Genomic DNA, 5,202 nt, shown 5'->3' with positions numbered 1-5,202 from the left:
AAGTTGCAAAATTCAATCCCAAAATAGCCACCAGAATCTCAGAAAAATGGGGCTGAATGTATTCAGCCACTGTTAAGGACTCCACGCACCCCTGACATTCTCTCTTCCACCTTCATCCATTGGGAAAAAGATACAAAAGTCTGAGGTTACAGACCAACCGACTTAAGAACAGCTTAATCTGATGGCTGCTGCTATCAGACTTTTGAGTGGACTTACCTTGCATTAAATTGATCTTTCTCAATTTCTCAAAAAGTATTGTTTCTTGCGCGCTACACAGATAAAGCATACTGTTCATAGAGAAGGAAACAAAAGAATGCAGAATGTAGTATTACAGTCATAGCTAAGACTGTAACACTACATTCTGCCCTCTCTCGTTTCCTTCTCTATGAACAGTATGCTTTATCTGTATAGCGTGCAAGAAACAATACTTTTCACTGCATGATAATACATGTGATAATGATAAATTGAATCAAAATCAAATCAAATCATATGTTATTCAACAGCTCTGGTTCCCAGATAAGGCATAACCATGCCTGATATAAAACATTAAATTCATTGGGCAAATCATACCAAAAAAGTGTTAGTTCTGGCACAACAAAAAAACTGAATGTTTTCTGTCGATGGCGCCGGTTTTTTTTAGTCCAAATTTTACAAATCACTAGTACTAATTTTTATTCCAACAATTTTCACCCCGCTCCAACGGCGCGTCCCCATTGATTCGCCCGTTTTCAGAATTGCTTTTTTGTGCCTTCAGATTTGCGGCATTTGCCATGTTTCTGTTATTTAAATCCTCCGATTTGTTTCCGAACTTATCTTCACACGAGCCCAGCATCGAGATCCTGTTTTTAATAGATTGGATTCTGGGGTATTTCTGTCAGTTTGCTGCTCACATTCTCCTCACATCTTCGCAAAGACAAGTGGCCAGTGACCTTAGGGATGATAGAAGCAGCTTTATTTTGTTGGCAGAATTGTCAAAAAGAAAACTCCTGTGTGCAAGAAAGCTGAATAATTCTGGACCATGCGTCTGCCCAGAGCACAGACGTTTTAGCAACATAAATGTTTTATAAATCAGTCAATTAATAGACTTGCGACTTTAAATAGTCCTCTCACTTGAAAATACTAATTAAAGTTGCCATGGCTTGTGCTCTGACAAAATGTGTGCTGACAGGAAGGCCCTACTTCTGACTTCAACAGTTGATGGGCTGGTTAATGGAATTATCCTAATTAATACCGTGGAAGTTCATTATTAATTAATCCTGCACACCAAAACGTCCCTCTGATCTGTCGTAGCTCGAGAATGAATCAAAATCGCGGCTGGAAATTTCTACTTTAACTGCCCAATGCCATTCTCAGGGCCGGATCTGTAATCGTAGCTGGAGGCCGGAGCTAAGGGAGGTGTGAACTCTCCCCTGTCAGAGCAAAGCTGTCACAGGCTGGAGCGCGGACGAGTAGAGACCCTGATGGTCATGTATTCAGCTACAACTCTCACCAATATTTACAGATGCACCTTGGAAAGCATTCTTTCTGGTTGTATCACAGCTTGGTATGGCTCCTGCTCTGTCCAAGACCACAAAAAACTACAAAAGGTCATGAATATAGCCCAATCTATCATGCAAACCAGCCTCCCATCCATTGACTCTGTCTACACTTCCCACTGCCTCAGCAAAGCACCCAGCATAATTAAAGACCCCACGAACCCTGGACATTCTCTTTCCCACCTTCTTCCTTCAGGAAAAAGATACAAAAATCTGAGGTCACATACCAACTGACTCAAGAACAGCTTTTTCCCTGCTGCTGTCAGACTTTTGAATGGGCTTACATTGCATTAAGTCAGTGGTCTCCAAACTCCAATCTGGATGTGGCCCGCTGTGGGCCAGATGTGGCCCGCGGGCCATAGTTTAGAGACCCTTGTATTAAGTTGATCTTTTTCTACACCCTAGCTATGATTGCAACACTACATTCTGCACTCTCTCGTTTCCTCCTCTATGAATGGTATGCTTTGTCTGTATAGCGCGCAAGAAACGATACTTTTCACTGTATGTTAATACATGTGACAATAATAAATCAAATCAAATCAAATCAAAATCAAAGATCAGGGCCTAATGATAACCGTGGGCCTAGTCTGGAGACTTAGTAGATGCCTACTGTGGGTCTCCCAGCTGTCAGTGCTACAGACGCAAGTCTGTGTAATAAGATCATGGAGGAAGAAGTTCCTTCACCAAAATCCCTTCACAATTCCAATAGCTCTATGGAGAGTGCCAATAGTCAGCAAGCTACCCTCAGGACTGCCAGAGGAACTGACATTCCCGGCTAAGTACAAAGGAAAGTCTCCCCGATTGGTCCATAAATTGGCTCCTTTATCAGGGAACTCTTTTTCTGTCCAACCAAATAAACAAAATCAAATTAACTTGGGGACAACTCAAAAGGGGCAGTTCCCTAAAAGGAGGGGAACCACCCAAAACTAAAAAACAAAGCAGAAAGGAAACTTAAAACATCAAATTAAAATGCCCCTTAATCTGGGAGTTTATATTCCAACAGGCCAACTTCAATGGCCTGATTGAAGTCATTGCAGTTTGGACCACAAATTTCCCTGTTGACTGAGCAATGGCTTACAGGAGAGAGAGGGGGCCCGTACACAGCTGGAGAAACTCATTCCATCGGATGTTATTAAATAATTCTTAAGTTGCACTTTTTATCTGCAGTAAATAAAACATAAAACTGACTTGCTGGGTGCAGGCTGGTTAATTTGAAAATTTCCCTGAGCTGCTACTGCCACTTCAGTAAATGCCTTTGAGAAATTAACATCAAACTCTTCAAACACTGTTTATTAAGGCGGCGGTGGTTCAAAGGATCAAGGAAGCCAATGAGGTTAAACCGAGGCTTTATCTAATGCAAAATCATCTTGGCCTTTTGGCTAAGAAGAAGCATTAGATCAAGCCAGGGAGTAAGTGAAATGCCACATTTTATCAGCTTGGACCTTGTTTGCCCTCAGGTGGCGACCATGAATTGGATTTAATTAAAATTGGGTTATTTTGTTGGAATAAAGGTACCAAAAAACAATTAAAATCAATGTAAGTGTCAACAAACTTGAATGTAATCTATTTGATTCAGCATCAGTCATATCCCACTACTTAATGCATTTGGATGTACCTTAAATTTGTAACTTTTAATGATCCACCCTGAATCTGCAGGGTGACTGGGTTATTCTTTCATTCCTGTTGTCTACCAAGGTTTTACCATTCAACACCTATAATCATGCTAACATTAAAGCATGAGCAGTGCAGGCTCTATTTTGTTTCCTACATTCTTTGTCCTCTTTGACCTGATGTCTTTTAACTGCTTGCACATGTCATCAGCTATACTGCTTTGCTCTTCATTATTTTCCACAAGGTGCCATTGGCACCTTTCTATAACTTACATATTGAAAAAACTGAGCATTGAGACAAGGGCTTCTGGTTCTCAGAGAGCTACTGTCAGAACCTGTACTTAGAATATGTAGACAGAAGCGTTGAAAATGAGGGAGATTTACTGTAGCCTATTTCAAATCTCTGAACTAGTTGCTGCCTGGCCAGCTCTACATGTTGTTCTACTGAAGGAGATAAACTCTGAAAAATGATACCCTTCCTCACCAATCTGCACAATACAACTCAGTAAGTGTTGGATCTGTAGGTTCCAATTTTGGTTCCTCCTACTCTTAATCTAAATGCTGTCCTTTAGTGTTACTGTCTTTAGGCATAAGTACAGCTTCAATGCACATGATGACATTATCAAGCTTTAATGCTCCTTCACCATTTTCAATTCCACAATTTATAGAGTGTCAAGGGGCACAGTGGTTAGCACTGCTGCCTCACATCGACAGGGACCCGGGTTCAATTCCCGGCTTGGGTGACTCTCTGTGTGTGGAGTTTGCACATTCTCCTTGTGTCTGCATGTGTTTCCTCCAGGAGCCCCAGTTTCTTTCCACAGTCCAAAGATTTGTGGATTAAGTGGATTGGCCATGCTAAATTGTCCCTTAGCGTCTCAAGGTCCATAAGTTAGATTGATTAGCCATGTAGATGTGTGGGGTTACAAGGATAGAGTAGGGGAAAGAGCTTGGGTAAGGTACTCTGTCAGAATCGGTGCAGACCCGATGGGTTGAATGCCCTCCTTCTGCGCTGTAGGAATTCTGTGATACCATGAACTGGCACAATGTTGACCAAACTCCTTTCTGACAGCATGTCATTGAGGAGCCGGAGTTTTTTGGAGCCCAAAGTTGATAAGGCCAAAGTCATTTGTGACCCACATTTTCCAGTTGGAACTAGCCCTGCTTTACTGGGAGTTCAGTGAAGCATTGGTCGACACAACAATGTGTAAGTGTGGTGAGCTGAGCAACCCAGGCTTACGTTTATGAGCCTGCATCAATCCAAAGCTGTCTGCCTCCAACTCAGAAGTCAGTGGAAAGCAAAATTGTGTTTTAAGACTTAAGGTCAGCCCATTTTGCTTTCGTTTTCCTTGTAATTCAATTTTTTATCTGTATTTTCTTTGTAATCTAATTTTGACTAATGCTTGGAGATAAAGTCACTTTTGATATGTTACTCAGAAAAGTTTTTGGCAGTTTTGTGTGCAGAGATGGATAAAGGGTGATGGAACAGAGGAAGATGGTGTGACTGAAGAAATAGAAAAATGTGATTGTTTCACCAGACAAAATAGCCAACCTGTAAAAGCACTGGGCTGGAGAGAGTAAGAACTGGGACAGTTTGCCCCAAATAAGGTCCCGCAGGCAAAGCACTGAAGCTGTTTTTGGCTCAAGGTTAAATTTTTATGAAGTTGAATGGGGACAGGGTTCCACTGTTGCCTGACATCCCAAACAGGGTGTGTGAGCATCAACATGAGTAACATTCTTTATGAGTTTAAGAGTATTGGGATGGTCATCAGGGAGTAGTGGCCTGGTTAGCCACTTAAGACATGAAGAAGACTTGCTCATTGCACTGACCACCATGGACCAGGGATCTTCGAATTGATGTTTATTATGAGTATAGTTTGTTAGGTGCATATAGGTTAGGTGCATTGACCCAAACAGCTGCTGGACTGTGGCGATTAGGGGAATTTCACAGTTACTTCATTGCAGTGCTAATGTAAGCCTCACTTGCGACTAATAAATAAACTTTAAGTATACTTGTAGCGACTTAAGAAAGTCAGGAAAGAAGTTTGATTAAGCCACGT

This window comes from Carcharhinus amblyrhynchos, chromosome 23, assembly GCF_965287045.1.
Source record: "Carcharhinus amblyrhynchos chromosome 23, sCarAmb.v2.hapA, whole genome shotgun sequence".
NCBI classification, from domain to species: Eukaryota; Metazoa; Chordata; class Chondrichthyes; order Carcharhiniformes; family Carcharhinidae; genus Carcharhinus; species Carcharhinus amblyrhynchos.
Note: the sequence above shows the minus strand (reverse complement) of the source record.